At 35.7% G+C, this 23609-nt stretch overlaps 1 protein-coding gene across 7 annotated transcripts in view; it reads right to left on the reverse strand.

Moving 5' to 3' along the window:
• Positions 1-23609, reverse strand: part of LOC105211906 (complexin) — a 290240-nt gene that overhangs the window by 250002 nt on the left and 16629 nt on the right. For 2 of the 7 annotated variants that reach the window (XM_054225569.1, XM_011183595.3), the window contains exons 1-2: positions 19617-20219; positions 9583-9768 (exon numbers count right to left, since the gene is read on the reverse strand). The gene's annotated coding sequence lies outside the window, so the exon portion shown is untranslated. Of the gene's footprint in view, positions 1-9582; positions 9769-19616; positions 20220-23609 lie in introns of those variants that run through there. The other 5 variants (XM_011183592.3, XM_011183588.3, XM_011183591.3 and 2 more) reach the window with 3 other exon arrangements.

Below are 23609 nucleotides of genomic sequence, written 5' to 3' on the forward strand. Positions count from 1 at the left end.
GAATATTTTTTTGGTTTAAAAACAAATATGGTAAATTCCTTGATCGTACCATAACCTCTCTAAGTTTAGACAATACAAACTTGAGAGTGAGTGAGGGCCTTATTTTGAATGATTTCGTTAGGAATTGCTTCTATAAAACTAGCAATAGGGACAACGAGTTCTTCGTAGGTACGAAACTGCCAGTTAAGCCACATTTTAATGAAGTGGTTCTCCATATATAATGAGAATGAGAATACCATATATAATGAGAATACTCGCTCTTTTCAATATTTTGTATTTAGGGAAACACTATATTTTGATGGAAAATGTTTTGCTAATATCCAAGAGTTTCGGAGGAAACCAAAATTCTAAAATTCTTGAGCCGATTTTTAAGAATGGATGAAACAAAGCTTTATTTCACTAGAGATCGATCTGTATGAACCAAATCAAAAGGATGGAAAGACTCTACTGCAAGTGGACAAAGTTGTGGCGTACGAGTATATACTTTTCATGGAATAATGTCCATCGATTATCTCAAAAAGGGAATGGAATTATAGAAACCTTTGAAGTTGATATTGTAGAAGATGGCTACATTAGAAGGAGGCGAAAATGCTTCTTCTTCACTGAATCATTTCACAAATATATGAAAGCTATATCAAAATTCTATGTATTGAGCTTCGAGTTGGTTCCATAACCACCGTATACTCGGGATCAGACCTGAATAAGTATTTTCTGTTCCGCAGTTATAGCCAAGTTTACACCAATTGGAAATCCCAAGTGCTGTCAGGTCCTTCTCCACGTGGTCTTTCCAATGGAGTGGAGGTCTTTCTCTTCCCCGGTTACCACCAGCGGGTACTGCATCGAACACTTTCAAAGCTAGAGCGCTTTCGTTCATTCGAACAACATGACCTATCCAGCGAAGTCGCTGTCTTTTTATTCGCTGAACTATACCAACGTCGTCGAATAACTCATACAGCTCATCATTCCAATGTTCTGAGGACTATAAATCTTTCGCAAAACCTTTCTCCCGAAAATTCCTAGTGTCATCTCACTGGATATTGACATCGTGCACGCTTCTGGACGGGAATGATGAGGGACTCATAGAGTTTGGTTTCTGTTCGTCGCGAGAAGATTTTACTTTTCAATCCCCTGCTCAGTTCAATGTTCAGTTCATGCCTACTTTTGATGAATAATAAAACTTCCATGTCCTAACTTTCTAGCCTCACCCAAAACTACTATTCCATCATACACGCACATCCACCATCTTACATGTTGCAATTGAGTACAAATTTTCCACCACACTTGCTTTCGAGTGTAATTTAAAACGTAATTAATACACTTATGACCGTTAATCGGCGCATGCCCCTACCACCACCACCCCTATATACGACTGACGACTCAACTGAACTCAAGTCACGTAAATTGAATATTTTATATTGAAATTAATATTCAAGTGAAATACTATTAATTAAATGCTTGTGTTCATTTTCAATTTGTACGCGGGCACGCAACATTTATTGAAGCAACAACAGCAATTTACGATAAGATACACGCAACGAGCGGCGCGGCGCGCCACCTAGGCAACGACCACACAAAAACAGGCAGGGTATGCAGCTAAATATTAAAATCGGCGCAACAAAATTGGAGCATGCAAACGTGTCACGTAACTGTTTAATTTGCAACATTGTAACAGCAACAACAAAAATAAAAACAACAACAACATTGATATACGCGCATATTTGGGGTAACATAAATTGAATAAAATATGCAAAGGATTGCATTCAAGCGAGTTCGAGCGATAAAAGTGATATACGACGCTTGGGTGGTCACACACTCACATACAAATATAAATATATATAGATACAGTACACAGTAAGCGGCAATGGCGGTTTCAACTAACTACTGATAGCTGGACTGCTAGGAAGTCAGTTGTTCTTGTTGTTGCTAGTGTACACTTGATGCTGTTTTTTGTTGCTGTTGCCTGCAATTGCAATGCCACCACATGTGCCAGTGTAGCCACAAACAGCGGAGCGCTGAGGCGCACACACACAAAACCTGCGGGCGTTGACGCTGAGGCCTCGAGCGCTGCCGGAGATACCATTCAAAAACCGCAAATCATGGAAAATCTGTAAAACAAATTTCATTGCAACGCCCAAACTGCTGCTGCCGCTGCGGGGCGCGAGTGTTGTAAGTCAAAAATGTGCGGCATGTTGGTCCCAATGGCAGCAAAGCGGCGATAACCAACTGGCCGACAAACCAACACAAGTGGAGGCGGCAGGCGGCTGAGGACAATGTCAAAGCGCGCAATTGCCAAAACCAAAGCAGCAAATGTGCTGCTAGTAATAAAAACAAGTAACAACAACAGTAAGAGTAGTGGGTTTTGTTATAAGTGGAGTAAGTGAATTTCGGAAATGGTTAAAGCGCGGCAAGAGCAACAGAGAGGTGCTAACTGAAGCAGTATGCCATTGCATAACATCACACACACACATAGACCATCAACCGTCGCTGCTAAATGAAATGCAATGGCACGTAAATGCGCCGTAAATGCAACAACACCAAATAATTTAAAGCCATAAATGCAATGTAGCTGTGGGGCATAAAATTGCAGATGAATGCTGCGCAGGTGCGTCTGAGCACGCACACACATATTTATATACATACAGAGTACTTGCTTGCTTGTATGCACTTGCCAAGCAAAACTTTTCAGATGTATATGTGTATGTAATGTTGGCGCAAAAGTTCGTACAAATTAAGATGCCTCTGAGGTGGCTGATCTGCTGGTGTGCTGCGAAGCGGTGCAGTGTGCAGTAACACGGTCTTGTGCGGTTGGCTGTTGTTGTGGCCCAAAAATCGCACTCAGCTGCAATGCGCCCGTAACACATTATGCGCCACAGCTGGTGCATTTGTGTGGGCGCGCACTTGTTTATCGGTGTGTTGCTACTTGTGAGTTATGGGCGGCAAAGTTTTCGGTTTTATTTGACAACAACTGCTACATATGGCTGCTTGCTCTATATCCCTTTCAGCTGGTGTGAGTGTTGTTAAGTATTTGTTTCTGTATTTGCGTAGTTTCTTCTTTCTACGCCTCAAACTATTCAAGCATTAGCAGTTGAAGTTTTGTAGGGAATTTAAAGTAGGAAATTTAAGCTACATTTGATAATTCTGAGTACATTTTTAAGATTTTTGTATATACATATTTAAAAAAGCGGAGTATTTTTAATTTTATTTGCGAATATTATTATTGAGCAATACCTTTACTCATTGAAATAGTATCTTTTAAGACGTTTATATATTTTAAAAACCTAATTACATTATAGCCTTTTCACACAGCCAAATTAATTGATCAAAAAAAATTTGTTTGAGAGTTTTTGAACTTCACACTGCCGGCTACTCGATAATCGATCAGCTGTTCCACATTTTTGTTTTTGCTTTTCATAAGAATTTGGTATGTTTTATCAGCTGATTGCTATTTTTTTATTTATTTCCAGCAGCGACAACTACCGCCATGTAGCGTGAACAACAACTCACATTACAAATACGATCTTTGTATGTATAAAAATTAGATTTTATTTTGCATGTTAAATCGATCTAAATCAGCGTTTTAATCGAGCAAATGCCGGTTAATTGATCAATTAGCTCCTGCGTGAAAAGGCTATTAGTTACCAATATCAATTAATAGCAATGGTCGTAGAAACTAATGGTGATATTATTCTTTAAAATATTTTCAAGCAAAAGCTTTCTTAATCTTCTTTAGTATGATATCCATATTGTAATATTTCAATTATTCAATTATTTATACAATTTTACTTAATTAAAAAAAGTTAAACATGTGGCAACTATTTTCAGAAATATTTTCAAATACAATATTAACTTTTTGGTTTAATATCAATTTTGTAATATTCCAATTATTAGTTAATTAAAAAAATTGTATACAGGTATCAGCCATTTTAAAAAAGTATTTCCAAATACAAGATTTCGAAATCCTGTTTTGATATATAGATGCCAATATTTTACTTATTTCGACAATTTAGTTTAATGGAAAAATATAAACAGGTGGCAAACTTTCTCAAAAATGTTTCCGATTAAAAAATTTCTTGATTATTTTTAGGGTGAAATCCAATATTTGCTGAACTCAACCCTTCTCTGACATATTTTCAACTAAAAGCTGGCTTAATTCTCTTTAGTTTGATATCCATATTGTAGTATTTCAATTATTTATCAAATTTAATAAAATTGAATCAAATTAAACATGTGGCAACAATTCTCCGAAATAATTTCAAAATAAAATCGTCTCAAAAATCCTTAGTTTAATACCTATGTTCTAAAAATGTATTTTAGTTTTCTATTTTATTGAATTTAGATTTCCAAACAGGTGGCAACCTTTTTTTTTGATTTTTTTCAATTATATCTTGATTATTCATCGTACGTCTACAATTTGTAATATTACTTAATCAATTTTTGTCAGCAAATTTTTCGAATAGGTAGCAACTATTCAGATTTACAAACAGGTGGCAACTATTTTTTTTTTTGAATTTTTCAATTATAACTTGATTTTTTATAGTACGTCCACAATTTTTAATATAACTTTAAAAATTATTTTTTCAATAATATTTTCAAACAGGTGGCAACTCTTTAAATTTCGTTTTATGAATGTAAAAAATAGAAATATTGCCCGATTCAATAAAATTATGCCAGCTCCTACGCTATAAATTTAATTGTGTGCGTTGTGTTACACGAAATTTCATTTGTTACGTATACGCACCGGTGAACACACACATCTCACGTTATAAACGCACACAAACACTGTGTGTACATGCCGAAAAAACAGCCTTTGTTGCATTGCATAACACGAATAACGGCATGTCATGACAAGTGTATCTCTGCGTCTGCTCATATTCTATGTTTCCGCTCTGCGCTCGCAAGGAAATTGAATTTCGTATTGATTTTTACGAATAAAAAATTGCCAAAGTAAAAAGCCAAAAAGAAAAGAACACTCAAAATTTATCGCACTTTAAAGTTAACAAGAAAGATTTCTTGCCAAAAGTCTGCAATTCCTTTGAAACAAAAGTAGAAACCAAGAGCAAAAACAAAAAAAAAAATAACGTGCTGACTTCTTGCAACTCGCCGACCCCCGCCCTAGTGCTGTTTGATTTTTCACTTTTCGCAAATTTATTTATGTTAGTTGCCCGTTGCCGTTTTCGCCCGGCATAACGGCGCAAAGTAAGCACTCAAGCGTGAGTATGCGTGCACCGTTGAACAACACACACACACTCATACACACATAGGCAGTCATATATTTGCCAGAAGGCGCCTTGTGTGGGCGCGTGACAGGATCCAGTCGTGGTAGCGGCGCCTCAATGACTTCCGCTTGGTTACGCAGACAAAGTTTTTCGGCGAAAAACAAGCAGAACAACACAGCCACTAGCAGCTACAGCAAAATCAAAAGGAGACGTGGCGCTGCCATTAAATTTGGCAGCTTCATAAACAAGCGCAGCACCAGCAACACGCACACACATCTTTAGGGAGCGCTGCCGCCAAAAGTGGAAAAAGTCAAATAAATTTCTTTTTGTTTTCTGGCGTTCATAAATTTTATAAAGATTTGAAAGGGAATTCATTGCAGCAGCTGCCAAAGTGGTTAGTGGTGTTGCGAAACACACGCCGAAAATTGCTTGTCGAAAGTGTTGTTGTGCGCCAGCAGGTTGTAGGTAAATAGCGTTGATGAGGTGCTTGTTGAAGAGGGTGTTGGTGAAGGGAAAAAAGTCAATTATTTTAGTAATAATTAACTTCGTCAAATGAAGCGTACGAATATTGTGAACTGTAAATATAATAACACGACTGCGAAAAGTTTTCGTTTGTATGCAGCAATTAAGTTTGTTTGAGTTCAACGAAAGTTTTCACTTGCACAACAAATTGTTTATATTTTACTTTGTACGAAAATATTACGTTCTAGGTTCTTATGACTCAACTTTTGTTTAACTACGGCGCTCTTGAGTCCTAGTTTTGGTAGGGCTTTCTAAATTACTTTTAGTTTCCGGATATTCACTTCTATTTTTTAGCCTTTAAACTAATATTGACTGACTTGTGAAAGCATGAAAAGGTTGTTTGTTGTGTTTATACTAATAATATATGTGTGTTTTTTAAGTTACTAAAATATTTAAACAGCATTACTTGAAGCACTTAAGACGAATCACGAAAGCTGTCACTGGCAAGAGAAAAGTTTATTGCTTCATTAAAAGCTACATAGCTAGCTTGTAGTAATTGGGTGAATGAAAATCCGGGTCCATTTCAGTTAGGTAGACCCGACTGTCGAGAAAACGGCAAGTAGTTTCTTTAGAAATGATTCTATTCGAAGCATGCGCTACTATGATTCAGTTTTACGAGTTTCAGATAGTTTCTGAAGTGAATATTTGAGTAAAAAATCGGATGGGGCTCACGAATATGAAAGAGTGTTACAAAAACGCAAAACAATATGTTAAAAAGCTGTGATGAATAACTCTATTCTCCAGTTCTGACTAAGAAACATACACACCAGATTGTCTTTGGACTGACTTACTCTCTGATACTAAAGGGTGATTTTTTAAGAGCTTGATAACTTTTTTAAAAAAAAAACGCATAAAATTTGCAAAATCTCATCGGTTCTTTATTTGAAACGTTAGATTGGTTCATGACATTTACTTTTTGAAGATAATTTCATTTAAATGTTGACCGCGGCTGCGTCTTAGGTGGTCCATTCGGAAAGTCCAATTTTGGGCAACTTTTTCGAGCATTTCGGCCGGAATAGCCCGAATTTCTTCGGAAATGTTGTCTTCCAAAGCTGGAATAGTTGCTGGCTTATTTCTGTAGACTTTAGACTTGACGTAGCCCCACAAAAAATAGTCTAAAGGCGTTAAATCGCATGATCTTGGTGGCCAACTTACGGGTCCATTTCTTGAGATGAATTGTTCTCCGAAGTTTTCCCTCAAAATGGCCATAGAATCGCGAGCTGTGTGGCATGTAGCGCCATCTTGTTGAAACCACATGTCAACCAAGTTCAGTTCTTCCATTTTTGGCAACAAAAAGTTTGTTAGCATCGAACGATAGCGATCGCCATTCACCGTAACGTTGCGTCCAACAGCATCTTTGAAAAAATACGGTCCAATGATTCCACCAGCGTACAAACCACACCAAACAGTGCATTTTTCGGGATGCATGGGCAGTTCTTGAACGGCTTCTGGTTGCTCTTCACCCCAAATGCGGCAATTTTGCTTATTTACGTAGCCATTCAACCAGAAATGAGCCTCATCGCTGAACAAAATTTGTCGATAAAAAAGCGGATTTTCTGCCAACTTTTCTAGGGCCCATTCACTGAAAATTCGACGTTGTGGCAGATCGTTCGGCTTCAGTTCTTGCACGAGCTGTATTTTATACGGTTTTACACCAAGATCTTTGCGTAAAATCTTCCATGTGGTCGAATAACACAAACCCAATTGCTGCGAACGGCGACGAATCGACATTTCACGGTCTTCAGCCACACTCTCAGAAACAGACGCAATATTCTCTTCTGTACGCACTGTACGCATTCGTGTGGTTGGTTTAATGTCCAATAAAGTAAACTGAGTGCGAAACTTGGTCACAATCGCATTAATTGTTTGCTCACTTGGTCGATTATGTAGACCATAAATCGGACGTAAAGCGCGAAACACATTTCGAACCGAACACTGATTTTGGTAATAAAATTCAATGATTTGCAAGCGTTGCTCGTTAGTAAGTCTATTCATGATGAAATGTCAAAGCATACTGAGCATCTTTCTCTTTGACACCATGTCTGAAATCCCACGTGATCTGTCAAATACTAATGCATGAAAATCCTAACCTCAAAAAAATCACCCGTTAATTAGTCAAATTCAGAGCCAAAGAACCGATTAAAACCTCAGTATAGAATGAGCTCCAGATGCAATGATCAGATCAAAAAGAGGTGCATATCAGAGATGTCTTATACGAATAAGTCGAGGCTGGCAACCCACAAACTAGCGTTTCTTTTTATTTCAGGTTCCCTGAGAGCAAAGTTCAAGCATAACTTCTTTCGAAACTACTTGTGGGTTAAGAAAGAAAGATTGATAGAAATAATTCATAAACAGTAACATATTCTCTAGCGATAGTTTGATTAAAGAGGAAGAGCACCATTTTTTTATGGTTACTTATTTCCAGAATATTAGAGTATTTTTCTTTAAATGAAAATTAAGTAGCTCTTAATGATCATGATACACTCACATCGTTAATGAGAATGAGAGTTGGGCTGGAGAGGGAAAGAGTTGGGTTCGAAAGAGATAGAGAAAGGGTGAAAAAAAGAGATAGAGAGAGAGAGAGAGAATAAGAAGAAATAAAATCGAGATAATATGGATTTAAAAGCATTATTTGGTTAGAACGCTTCAATTTTTCCGACACTAAAATCTTATAGATTGAACCTTTTGTTATTCCATTTTTCAAACATAAAAGACTAGTATCCGAAAAATAAGTACTTTCTTATCTGGACATACACCTGTATCTCATAATAATCGGCATCTATATAAAAATATGACGAGGAAACGCCAAAGACTCATATAAGAAAATCATACCAACGGCAAAATACATGGCAAACCCAGATTATAACAACTGGAGCGCGTGCTCTAATGAATGCAGCAAAGGAACTGCATTGCGGTCGACGGCGGACTAGCACTTCGTGAAGGTGACATTTTACAGAAATTTATGGCCAAATGATTGCCACTGTTGCCACGCTCAGTGCGTCTTACTGCATAGTGCTCGCGTGAGTTTGTGGGTTTGTGCGCACAAATGACATAACTTAAAATGCAAAACGCGTAACGGAAATTGCGTGACGTACGAACATTTCACGAAGTGTGTGTGCAAGAGCTGAGTGCTCCTTACGCCACTATACATTACCGCAAATGTTGCAAGTTGCAAGTTGCTGCGAACACGCTGCCGCATGCTAAGTGCCTGCATACATAAGCAGCGCAGCGCCTGCGGAAGGCAGTGAAACCTCTGGATATGCATGCGATTGCATTTAATTTTGTAAATTATGAAATTTTTATGCGGCAAGCGCCGCATAAACGATGCTTCTTCACACTCCCTTGGCCGCGCCGTGATTGCTGTCGTGTGCGTTGATTCATGTAAAAGTGCATACAATTAAATTAAGCTTATTTATGTGCGCGTCGAATTTTCATTCTCTGGGCTACTAGCGTGTGAAATTTAATTTCATGCGAAAGCTTCATTTTTAGCGCAAGGAAAGAGATTTTTGCGTTTAAAGCGTGTGAGCGCCACTAAGTATGCAAGTTTTAAAATATATTGTAGCCATTCTCCTTTATTATCTGTAATTTAGGCATTTATTATTGATGTTTTTAGTCGCAAAGCGCACACTTTCGCCTTCTGCTTTTAAATAGTTGACAACTTTAAAAAGCTCAATTGTAATTTAAAAGTTCTACATTAAATATTCTAAACTTCCACTTAGTCTACTTTTAGTTGAACAGCGTTATTATACAACTCGTTTGCATAATGAGCTTCCACAGCTACACATATTTACTTGTGTATGTGTGTTGTAAATTTGCATGTATTTAATTGCGTACAAAAACTTACCTCAGCTGTGTTGTCAAAGCTCTTGCTTTAGTTGTAGAGAGTATATTTAATGCTTATGTTGTTGTTATTGTGTGGTTGAAGCACAGTTTTCTGTTTTCTAAACGCGTCAAGAGCTAGAGATAGCTTTAGTTAGACTGTCAAGTTCAGTGAAAACTATCAGAGTAAAGGACAGCTGCAAGATAGATGCTGAAAAATAAATTAGAAGAACAGAAGCAGTGAATAATTAAGTTAAGTTATGCGTTATGGCACTACAAATAACATTGAAATGATGAGCATTATACGAATATTTTATAAAATTATTTACATTACATTTAATCTGTCTTAAATCTAGTAAATGATAAAAAACCTCTAAAGCTTTTAAGCTACGAAAGTATAAATTCCAAAATTCGATCACAATATTTAATATATTTTAAATCGTTTTCTTAAAAAAATAAAAGCTTTTAAGAACAAAAAGCTTACCCTCCATAATGAGTTCACTTCAAATAAACAACACATATATAGATTCATAAGGTCCCAAAAAAGTCAAGAGTAAAGTAAGAGAAATATTAAAGCCATAATGCTTCTGAGCTTTTGAGTTTTAAATATTAATATCTCTTTCAAATCGATTTAAGTTCTTAAAAAAAATAAAATCTTAAAAAAAGGTCAAAAGCTTTTAAGCTCGACAAATTTAAATTCGCCATTGAGATCAGATCGGATACACAACACATAATATATATATGAAGACCACAGAATCCCAAAAATTTTGTGACAGTGAAGTACGAAAAATACCAAAGCTTTTCAGAAATATTTTGAGCTTTCAAGTTTTCATTAAAAAAATTCACACTTTTATTAATATTTTTTTCTGCTGAACATATAACTTTTAATACATTTGAAGGAAGGTTTTTCAAAAGCTTCAAAGGCTCAAAGCTTTTGATTAGAAATTTCTGCAAGCTTTCATTGAAGATTTTAAAAATTTAAATATTATAAACTTTTCGAAAAATTAAAAAAAAAACTTTGAAAGGCTATTAGACGTCTTATGGTACTTGTAATATTTATTTACAGTGTCTCTCCATAAAACAGTAATTTTTTTTTTTTTTTCTTTAACAGCTGGTTTTCTTTCAATATTTTTTCATAAACTTAAATTCTAAACTGTGATTTCGAAACTTTATACAAAAACGCTCCCTATTTACAGCTATACGATTAGCCAACATTAGAAAATATCTACACTCTCGTGTGTTTGCGTACATAAAATACGAGCACATGTTTTCCCACTTGTACTGACATGTGTGTTTCAGATTAACTTGTTAATCCCCATTTTTTTCTTGCTGCCAACACTTTGTGTGTCTATTTTTTCTGCGGCTTTCATGGCCAACTTTCAACCCTCACAGTGGCACGACGATGAAGCAAACAAAAAAATCTACATCGCCGTTACTTTCCACACTTGTGTGTTTATTTTCGTACATTTGCCCCACTTTCGCAGCTATGCCTACTACTCGTAGTACACTAAGTATGTGAAGTCATTTAGTGGCGCGCTAAAGTGCCTTTTGTTTTTCTGCCTCTTTTTTCCACTGCTATACTGCTTTTTTCCCCGCAACGCTTTGTACAACTCCAACTCTCTTGGCACGCTTTTGTTTTCCCCCAAGATCAGCGTGTTCTTTTTCTGCACAAATTAACGGAGTCAACGAAATGGAAACAAATTGCTACGGGAAGCTGCTCTGCACTGCACTGTATTAGTGACACTGGTGTTGGCCATGCGACCGCAAAGACCACAATTGACAATGGCATTGCGGCGCGAAGGAAACGCTCGTTTGTGGAGAATAGTGCGAAACGCAAAACAAAGCCGCCTAACTTACAAGCTGACGCACAGATATAGGAGCGGATACATAGTAGTGAATTGTAGCTAAACTACTGTCTACGAAATGGGGAAAAAATTGTAGAGACAATGTTAGTTGGTGTAGGGGAAGCTAGAGCGCGTGGCAACCGTAATCCGTTGATCTTAATGCCGCACACAGCCGCCGCTTTTCATTGCTTGGGAACAATGAGCGCTGTGCACATTAACGACGTCTGCATGTTGCAGCCCGACGCAGTGAATTCAATTATGCGGCCGTTTTTAAACAAATGAGTTACCTAATGTCGTGGATTAGGCCGACTTGGCATAATTTGTAAGTGTTCAGAGAATAAGCGACCAAAGAAAGCATAAAGAAAGTCCTACCTTTTTTATGCACTCTCTTATTTAACCAAAGCGGTCTAAGTAGCAAAGCAGCAGCTTAGTGGCGGCTTGCCTTATATTATTTATTAAGTAAGATTAAGCAAATAAAGGCGAGGTATTTTCGTAAGTAAAAGCTACTAATAACTGTAAACATAATACACTTGGGTCATTGTGAGTAAATATATCAAATAATCCACTTATTTTTTTGGTTCGGTACTAAACTCATTACATTTTAGCAACAATATATAAGGATTATTTTGGTCAGAATTGAGGCGTTATATAGTCTGTTATACAAAAGAAACCTTTTATTTAGAGACACTGATTTGTTTCCTACATCAGACTGGTGTGAGAAATTAACTAACTTCTCTTCATTTCTGTTAAATACTTCTTTATGAGAAGGAACCTTTTCACTTCATTTTAAAAATATTTTATTAAATCCATGATGAACTTCAACTGGACTTTCGCGTTTATTTGTTTAGAAAAAATATCAGACACCCGGTAATCGATTAAGAATATCAGAGCTATCTTCAGAAGTCAAAAAATACTTGGAGAATGGCGAATGGAATAAATATCTTGTATAAATAAAACAGATTGGTTGGTTGGTTGGTTGAAAAGGGAGGCAAAGAGAGCCTGACCGCAAGCTGCCGCACTTAGGCCAGCTTTAGGCCCATTGTACTCCTCAAGTGTACCCTGATAAACGTCACATAAACAACCCGGTCGATTTGACGAAGCTTCTAAATTTTTTCCATTCCAGCTGCCCAATTTCTCTTAGGTTTGAGTATTTGGAGCCATGAAAGGTGTCCCTTCTTGACCGACTGAAGGCTGGGCATACGCGAAGATAATGCTCTAGCGTCTCGTCATCCTCCGTGCACGCCCTGCATTCTGCCGATTCTACTATACCAAGTTTCTGTATGTGGCCTCTTAGAGGTAAGTGCCCTTTGATACAGCTTACAGACTGTTACAATTAAATGGAATAGATTGAGGCAAAACTAAAGTTTAGAGAGTAGCGAACAAGCAACTTGCTAGACTAACATGTTCAAATGCAGAGAAAATAGAAAGCGGTTATACTTCTCAATAGTCTCTTATATAGGAGCTATCTTCAGAAGACAAAAAAAAAATTATTTAGAGAGTTCCGAATCGAACAAACTTATATACATACAACATACCTTCAAGGTCAAATGCAAATAGAATAACAAGTTGTTATTACACCTCTCAATACTCGCTTATATAGCAGCTATCTTCAGACGACAAAAAAATGTTTGGAGAGTTGCGAATCGAACAAACAACTTACATAAATTCAACAGACTGTCATTATAAAATGCAAGCAGTTGTATCTCTAAATACATCACAGGAGGCACCTTCAGAAGTCAAAAAATAACACTTGGAGAGTGGTGAATCAAACAAACAACTTCACTTCTCATTCTCTATTTTTTGAATCTAAAGAGCAAAGTGGTAGCGCAACGAAGATTATTAGTAACTCGCTAAGTTGGAATACTTGATTTATTATTAAAACTTTACTTTTTACTAAAAGAACTTTAAATAGTATAAATAACCTTTCACTTCCAATTTTAAACAAGTTCACCGAATCTCAAGTTTGTGACAACAAAAGAAAGTGAAACTCAGTTAAGATTTGTGTAACTTCTGCTGCATTCACAATTATTTCTTGATATTTACATGACAGCTGATAACAACAACAACAAAATCGAACGATTAAACCAACATTATACCGATTACATAAGTAGTTACAACAAATAGTCTGATTGTCAAACAAAACCAATGTGACATTTCGCACACTTTCGAACACACACATTCAAAACGCTTATCAACTATTGTTGTATTGTTCGTGTCAAAACGTCAAATGTCAGTTTGGAGTGTAAAAAATCTACGACAAGAATTTCCATTTAAAATGTCACATGAGACAATCAATTTGTATAGAAATATATATAAAGCATATATAGCATATATAACAAAGCACAACAACAATAGTAAATGTTTATGTAAGCAAATAAATATATGACAACCGTTATCGGCATGCATATAAACTAATACAATCAACAATGCTTTGACAGCTAAACTGTCAGTTGAATATATATGGCCATATTGCCTTACATTTTATATATTTCTATGGCGTCTAAGTGGGCATAGATTTTGTTGATATTTTGTATGCTATGCAAAAATAAATTTACATACATTTGCAAAAACGCATACATACATATATATTTATAACAGTGAACACAAGCCTGGCATGGTGTTTAGGGTTAAGCATTGCTGCTGGCAGCAAATATCACAAATGCAATAAATATTCCCCGAAAATATATTCAATGACAGCACTGATATGCCTTCGTAACATAAATTTACCGTTAGATGTATGCGTTTATGCCCATGCTTATGTGCGTGTGTGTAGAATAAAATATTTAGTATTTGCTTTCACAATGATTTTTGTATTTCACAATTGCGTTTTGGCAATCGAAGGGCGAAAGTAAATGGCAGCAACAACAACAGCAACCAGGATTAGAATTGTTGCCCGAAATATAATACAATAAATATCGAAAAAAGTGCAAACATAAAATTGCAAATATAAGCTTTACAGCTAACTTTGTTAAATCAATATGTATTATTTGAGTAGAGAGAAGTTTAATATTGTATAGCTCAAGTGCGCACGAACTTGATATTATATAGTAAATTTAATTTTTGATTTATTTGATATATTTCGGCAGGCAATATAGAAAGAAATTCGAAATATTATTAAATAATATATAGTGTGGTTAGCTAGACCATATATAACTCAAGCAACATTGGAGCGATTTTGAGGAATTTTGTTGTGATTAATTTTTCTTTTCTGTAAATAGTAGAATATTTAATAATATCGTTAAAAATAATTAATACAACTCGAATTCGTACAACCACACGACGATATTCAAAGAAATGTTCAATGAAGTCCCAACCGATATACTCGTTGAGGTTAAACGAACTAAATTTCCGATGTTAAGTATCACTTCATCCGCATACTTTGGCAGTACAAAGTATACCCGACCGATGACTGAAGTCTATTTTAAATAAGTTGTCAGTCTTTCGAGTGTATCTGTCACTTTATATAGAACATATGATAGTTCCGTTAGGTAGGTGTATCAGCTAAGTGTTGACTACAACCAACCATTTTGAAAGAGAGACAGAGAGAGTTGGAAATTACCAATAACCTTGACTAATTATTGCTTGAAAAAAAATCTAAAAAATCCTTAGACTTTTCCATTGTTCATACAGCAGCTAGTCTGCATTGGGTATAGCTTCTAACGGTTCCAGAAAATCGCATTATAAGTAGATGAACAACTCTTCTAAACTCACTAAACGAACGAGAAGTCTGATAAAAATATATCTTGGCTTAAGAGGAAAATGTTTCAATATTCAACATCTAGATTTCTGGATATCCGAAGAATGTTTCATGACAAGAATGGTAGTATATGTTTTTGAATTTAATAGATCGATGTCAGCCGAACTTTTTTATGTAAAATCCATATTCAAACGAACAGATTTCCTATCTATTCTCTAACTAGTAAGTTATTTTCCAGAAAACTAGTTTTTCGGAGTATTTTCGGATAAGCTTTTTTTAAATTTATTGGCTTTCATTTTTTAGTTATGTTGTTTTATAGAAGACAATAAGAGAATTTATAGGAATTACATTTTTTTCATTATTTTGAATATCCGGTAAAGTAATTTTTATTTTTTTTCTGCGTTTTCGGTTATATATTTTCTGATAATATGAAGTTGTTTTGATAATTATTTTTCAAGTTATTCGACAAATAGCAGAGAGCGCAGTCCAAAACGCTTTTGTGAAACTTTAAATGACCAAGACCAAGACCAATTAACCGTTGATTTTTTTGCCAAAAATCTAGAAAAAACCTACCCGAGGCCTCAATTTTGTTAATTTTTGAAAAAAAGCAGGCCCAGTATTATCTATTTTTAAATTTAATTTTTTTTATCCGATTGATTTTAGATGAATCTCTAAGGACCTATGATTATCAACGCAAGGATCTTTTTTTGAAACTGGGTCAACACAAACAGCTATAACTTTGGAAATTACAAAATTTTTTTTCAAATGCTCGTGAATCAAAGTCAAAAGATTGTGCAATAATAACATATTATTACTTTTGTAAAATGACATGATTTAATACAATTTTCAGCAATTTTTTTGTGTCTCTGACTATCCCTAACCCCTTAAGAAAGTCCAATGCAGATATCTTCCATTCTACTGTAGATATCTGTATATATATCTTCTATATCTATATATGAATTTATTCTACTACTAAAAAAATATAAAAGCTGAAAAACTAAGCAAAAAGCCATTATAAATTGTGGATTGAGTTCTACGCAATTAAGATGTGCTATTATAAGCTCTTAGTATAACAGCTATGAAACGAACACTCAAAGCTTCTCTCCTCAATATCATATCTAATAAATTATCCCTCCTTATCTCTCTTCAATATCATATCTAATAACTTATCTCAAGAAACTTTTAAATAAGACATTTATCTTATACGAGATGTTACCGAACGCCCGAACAACCTGCTTATTACAAATCAGCTTAAAGAGCTTAATTAATTTAATTTTTCTCACCAACATTTCTTGTTAGCAACTTTATATTAATTTTTACTGTAAATCAGATGATACCTCTACAACTTAACAATAACCTCAACCCAGTTCAACGCTAAGCAGCGCACTTCTTTGCCAGCATTTTGCCACATTTTTCTTCCACAACGAACGCACGGAATGCAGCATCATCAGTGGCGTTCAAATCGCACAACATTACTACTAATTGGATTAAGACGTTTTACTCCTAAGCCTTTCAAACAAATTGCACCAACATTAAAGTGCGCGCTGTGGCGCCTCGCTGTCCCAACGCACTAACACACACACAACCCAAGCAGAGACACAGACAGTAAAGAGACATAGCTGGCGACATGCAGCGCGGCGAGCGGATGTCACGCAGTCGGAGCGCGCGCCCGCTTGCTAAAAGGATTAAAATCCTGAGCTAAATTTTTGCTACTTTATGTCAAAAACGGACTTAGAAAATAACAAAACAACAACAATAACAAAATGAGTAAATAAATAAATGGCAAAAGCAAGAGCCACTGCTGGAATTACAAACAAACGGTGACAGCAAAGCGGCTGTGGCGACGGTGACGACGGCATTACGGCGAGCAAAAAGCGGTAGAGAGAAAACAACAACAACAAAAACAACTAGAAACTTCCGTGCAAAAATGCAAGCAACGTCAAGAGGAACAGAGTCCTGCCGTAACACAGGTCAGAGTGCGCGCGGGGCATACCAACGATGATTACGTTGGCTGCTCATAATGATGATGACGGTGCACTTTGTTTGTGTGTGTGTGTTTTCCTGTGGCGACTGGTCGCAGCGCATTATATGATAGCGTGCTGCGTCAATGTGGCTACAACAACTTGCTTATTTGCTTACTTTCCACTTTTACTGCACTTTATACTCTACGTAGTACCTTAGTACCTCGAGCTTTTTGTTGCGTATTTAACTACCACTTTTTGCCTTCCTTTTGCTGTTTATTTTCGCACATTTTTTTCTATTTGTTTCTTGTTTTTTTCGCTGTTTATTTACTTTTAGCAAGCACCTTTCACCATCAGCTGCGTCGTCGTCGTCGTCTATCGCCTTTAACCCGGTCAAAGTACATTTTGTGGCATACTTTCGGGCTGTAAAGCATGTGATTTGCCAGGTAAGCTGACGAGCTGACAGCGGTCGCTTATTGTGCACGTATGCTACGAGAAAATCGATTAGTTTTGTGTGCGAAAAATGCGGAAGGACTGAAAAGCGGAAAGCGCATAAAAAAGTTTTGAGCAAATTGTGTGGGTTAGAGGTGAGAAAGGAACCCTCACTTTAATAATGGCATTTTGTAGAACTTAATGTATACAAATGATATTTCTGTTACATTTTAAAGGCGAAAATTTAATTTCAAATATTTGTTAATAGTATAAAGAGATTTATTTTAAGATCTGTTATAATAAAAAAAATATTTATTATTTTAATAACTGAATATTTTTTCAATATTCTTCATTGTTTGAACTCTAAGATACTAATTCATAATTCATATTTCTATAAATAGAATTATCAACTACTTTTTTGAGTAATTGAAAGTAGTTCACCAATAGTTAGAAAATGTGAAATATCAAAGAACTTTTATTGGTCTCTTAGCATAATTTCAGCTATTAATCCCAAATTTAACACCCCATGTGTTTTTGATTAGTGATTGATTCGTTTCTGATAATTTACAGAAGTTTTTCTAAAAGTGTAGCATACATTTAGGATGCTAGTTAATTGTTAAAGATGAATTTAATAATGTTTAAAATATTCTATGTAGACTTCAGTAATTAATAAATACTTTTTCGATTATAACGATGACTTACATTATCTTCATGAAAGTTAGAGCTCCTAATTAGATATTATTTTTCACCATTATCGAAAGTAAATGCATGATTTTAGGTTGGAGTGTTACATTAATATTATTGAGCTTAAAAGTATGCAAAATTTCTCGATCACTTTAAGGGGTTATATACAGTTAGACGGCCGAAAAGAAAGTGAATTTTCCAGAATTTTTTCTGAGAAAACTTTTTAATTTATTGATCCAAAAATTTATACACATATTATGGTATCTTTTAACTGTATTTTAAGACTTAGTACTAGTAAAAATATTGATTTGAAAAAGAGCTACAGCTGATCTCCAAGAGCTCCTTTCAAAAAAGACGTTTTGCTGTGACCACTATATCTCGGGACTGGATCATTTGAAATTAAAAAAAACCAAACAGATTTCGTTAAAATAATGTTAAATCTAGTTATTAATCGAAGGAATAAGCAAAATAAATTTTTTTGACAAAATGGCGGTTTCTCAAAAAAAAAATCTTCGATTAATCACTAAAAAATATATTTAAGAAGGCCGTGTTAAAATTTGAGACTGATCGGTCTAGCCATTATCGAGTAATGTTGGTCACCGACTTTGAAAACACCATTTTGAGAAAAACGCGTTTAAAGGTTGGACCTTGTACTTCTAAGCATTCTGAAACGCTCACACTATATTAATTAAACTCACAATATTAATTAAACTTCGAATGAATGTGCCTAAAAATATGCAATTATTTTTATAAGCGTGGTAATAGGTATTTATTTTATTTGTTTCAAAAATTTTATATTTTGTCATTTCGGAACTTTTATTTACTAAAGCGCCTATAAGTATGCCAGTATGAACACTATATGGTTTGAGTATCAGTGACTGTTAGATTCATTAAAAAATATAATGTTATTTATATGTATTACAGAGATTTTACAATATAATATGTCATTGGAAAATTCACTATTGGAAGGTGACTAACGAAAATAGAAATAACATCCTCTTAATAAAATTGTATAACTGTCAAACCATACAGTTAAGAAATAACTGAGTAAATATATTAATGATTCAGACTCACAGACATATCAAAGCCTAATTGTATACACTAATTAAATTTAGAAGTCAGTTATTGTTAATATACTTTTAGGCGACTCTATGTGTACCGGCTTCGTTTTAAACATAATTATAAATACAGCTAATGGAAGTAGCGAATACTGATGCCAAGAGGAGTCAAAGAATCTCACTGTAAAAAATTAATACTCCTAATTGTAGGCAATATTTCTTAAGTACAATGGAATGTTTGCTTGACGTATATTGCTTACTTATTATTACCAAGATAGAATACTCTCACACACATATTTATATGCATACAACAATTATATAAACTATTTAATATATAAGAAAATACACATAAAGAGATTAAGCAATCATGACAAATGACTAACCGGAAAGATGGAAGAAAACAAACGGAAAAAACCGTAAATTTTTGTACACTACGTGTTGTCCTCCGGCTTGTGTTGTGTGGCTTACTTCACCTCACGTTGCATATGCACCAACCGAAAGAAAAAAATTTCGTCTGAGCTGCGTTAAGGGCTTCACTGTTTTTGGCTTTGCAAACTCTTTACGGCTGCTGTAGGCAGGACCAAATCACCATATAACAATTGAATAGAAAACAAGACGGCTTTAGATGCGTTTTACAGCTATCCTGCTTCGTGCTGCTTCTTAAACACCAAACAATTTTATCAGATTTTTTTTTGCGTTCTTATTTCATATACTAATCAGTTTTGCCAGCAAGCTGGATTGTTCTTGCTCTCGATTTTTTTACTATTTTTTAAAATTCAATTTGCGATTACTTCACACGCTTTCAATTAGTTTGTGTTTTATTGGCTTGCTAGCTGGCAGGAGCTCGTTGCTTGCGTTCAGAGACGATTGGATTCGATACGAGTTTATGCTGTGCGCTGTGCGCCGTGCGATACACTTTTCTGTCTGTCTAACACTGTGCTTCTGAGGCTATGTGGCGCTGCTTCTCTGCTTCGTGCACACTCTTCTACTGCCGCCTGACGGTAGTGCTCCCAAAAAGTGTAGCGCACACCGCCAAACAAATACACATAGACGAGTGCGGGTCTGCAGTCGTGTGTTCGTCAGTCGCGCTGTCGCCGATAAGCGTCAGTGTGCAAGTAGCGGCGCGGCAGCGAAGTGTGGTGGTGGTGGTACTTATTGGGACGCCAGCGGACGCTAAGTACGCCGATGTTGGCAACAACAGCATACATACATAAACGCAAGCCCTTACTGGCGCTGATGTTCCCTACTACCTTCGTTGGCAGCGAATATTATGGACGACGATGCGTCGTCAAACGCCGCCACAAACAATCGCGCGCTCATCGTTCGATAGCGTACTTTCGTGCCGAAAGCAATCGTTTCATAACATGTTCGTATGCCGCGTAGCGACGACGCTTGCAAAAGCAAAAACAAAACATCATCAAAGAAAAAATTATATTTTCTGTTCGTAGCATACTTTTCGGCTGTCAAGCGTTGGCGTCACCGTCCACATGAGCACGACACGATTGTACGCTTCGCTCGCACGTGTATTCATTCCACCACTCGGCGTTCGTGCGCCTACAAGCTCGCATGCCGATACAGCAAATGCTTTCGAAATGTAAACAACAACAATTCGGCTCGAAAATGCCGAAGCACATGACGCAATGTGGAGCAGAAATGTTGGCAAAATAAAGATAATAGTCCTTACATCGGCGCTCTGGCGCTCTCAATTATATTCTTTGTGTACGCGCTCTCTCTCTTCGCTAGCCTCAATGTAAGCGTGAGTGAGTAAGCAAGCATGTTGGCTGCTTGTACTTGTATTAGGTAAAAGCGCTGCAACTACTGTCTTCGCTGCTTTTGTTTCTCAACAGTCGCCAACAACTGTGTTATCAAAAACGTGAAGAAGCATGTGGGTGGGCATAGCTCAACATTTGCGCTCGAAAGTGAATTTTCAGCTCAACCAATCTGCTCAAATTTCACTCGGCACTACTCGAAGGGGAATAGGTTCATTTCGCTGCTCAACTCAACTAAATCGAGTCAATCAAGAGGTGGTTTATTTCACTCCATAGCGATTAACTCAAATGTTTTATCTTGTAAATATTCTAACTGACGGTGTCAGGTTTTTTAATTATATTTCAAACAAAACATGCTTTGAAAATAATTTATAACGCACTAAGAATTTATACTCATAGCTTGAATAAGTAGTGCAATTTGTTAAACGCTTGAAACTGAGTATAAAGATTTTCAACAAATTTAGGAAATGTTACTACGACATTCGACTTTGTGTAACCCGACAGCTCCGGATTTTTATCTGACCAAGAACTAATAAAGGGTGCCTTTTTCGTCATGTGGTTTTCAAGAATATATAAAACGCTTATAATAGTATGTCCAAGAATTTAGCTTTATTATTATATAAAGATCGAGGTTGTCATGTTTTAAACATGAATTCTGACAAGTGACCACCACGGCTGGCTGGGTCATTTGTCATCAATAAACGTTGTTCCGAAGTATGTCTGTTCATTATGAAATGACAAACCAAACTGAATTTAAAAACACGTCTAAAAAACACCCGTTACTTCTCGGTAGAATTCTACTAAAACAATTTCGGAATGCTGCATATCACTTCAGAATTCTGAACTATTGTTACCTTTAAGCGTCGTTTGTAGTAGAAAATAAATTTTAAGATGTTGCCTACATTTAGGAGCAAATTGAATAAACTGGAAAACAGTAAAAAAAGCAAAGAGAATTGAGATTTCAAGATTAAGACAATATTGATAAAGAATATTTATCTTCTATTAGTTTATATTTTATTCTATTTTATTATCCTACTTTTCATATTTTTTTTAATGCGATCTTTCCATTGCACTCGTATTGTATTCTTCATATACTAAAAAATTATTAATTATTGTGGCTTATTGATTAGTTTTAACTATTCATAAAATTATTATTTGTTGACTATTATGAAATTTCTGAACTTAAACTTCGCGGGGCTTGTGTTGTCATTGGGACGGTTCCATATTTTCTTGAGCTCATAAAGTGTTTACTTTGATTCCAAATAATATGTATTTGAAAACAAAAAAATCTTTGACAACAATTGGAAAAAAGAAGCCGTGAATTTAATTAATTATGCGATCACTATTTAGTAATTGGCTATCTGTGTTCGGTCCGTGGATAACAGGCGTGGCAGTCAATCGGAAATTTGTAGATTCAAATTAAAACTAAGGCCAGATCTAAAGTTATGGAATTGTATTTTCAATGATATTCGACAGTCTTTAATGTAAAGCATTCGTGTATATTCATCTGGCTGTTCCAGACAAGGAATTCCTTTCATCGGATACTATCGAGAAATAGTAAATTTAACTCTGACAAAAACTGACATTTTATAGGTTTGGCTGTGCTTAAGTAGTGCTCTCGTCTCATGTATTATAATTTTATTTGCAGTGTAGACTAAGGTCTCGAGTTCTATTAAATTGTATATTCTGGGTAAAACTGAAAACATTGAAACTCTGTGAAAGTATGGCCAGTAAGAGCGTATAATTCTAAAAAGTTCATTATAATTTTGCTGTAAACTAAAATTTCATATTAACTTTTAAAGTTTCTTAACTATGTATAACTCAATTTCGGAATAAAATTTTCAAATTACGAACGTAACATACTTTCGACCACAACCACAAACTTTTCTTCATTATGCTGCCACTGACACCCACTTCAAAAATGGTAAGCGCACTTACTTGGCAACTCTTGAAACTTTATGCATTGAAATTTATGCCAAATAGACTCACACACACACACACACACAAACAAGAAAGCCAGCATTGGGAAACCTCTTATCAGCGTGTGCTTATCAGCCTTCGAATGCAGTCAGTAATACAATTCAGTTGCATACTTCTAGGCATTCAAGCCGGCGCATGCGCAAAGAGAATGAGAGCACCAATAACAAATAATGCAAGTGTGGGGGGCTGTGTGGTGGAATGTGGTGAATGTGGCATGCTGCTGCTTTGATGCTATATGGCACACAGTATTGATTTGTTATTGTAAAATTTTGTTGTTTTTTTTTGCAACTGCTGATTACAATGGAATATGTTATTGTTTGCTTATTTGGTTAAGTCTGTGTTGGCACATTTTACTAGGGTAGTTTCAAGTTTTTTTATAGTGTTGTTGTAACACACTTTGCTTGAGAGTGAACTTATGTAAGCGGTTTGCTCCAAATTCACAAACACAGACACACAAATAAAAGGCGGTTTCATATAAAATTTTTAAATTAATTCTTAAACATTCGCTAATACTGTATTACTACTGTTACTTTCTTGTTTGTTTTATTGAGAAATCGATCTACTTTTTCATGCCACTTGCAACTAAGGGTCCTTGCAACTGCAACAGCAATCATTGGCGCCTATGCA

The sequence above is a fragment of the Zeugodacus cucurbitae genome, chromosome 2 (assembly GCF_028554725.1).
Source record: "Zeugodacus cucurbitae isolate PBARC_wt_2022May chromosome 2, idZeuCucr1.2, whole genome shotgun sequence".
Taxonomy (NCBI): domain Eukaryota; kingdom Metazoa; phylum Arthropoda; class Insecta; order Diptera; family Tephritidae; genus Zeugodacus; species Zeugodacus cucurbitae.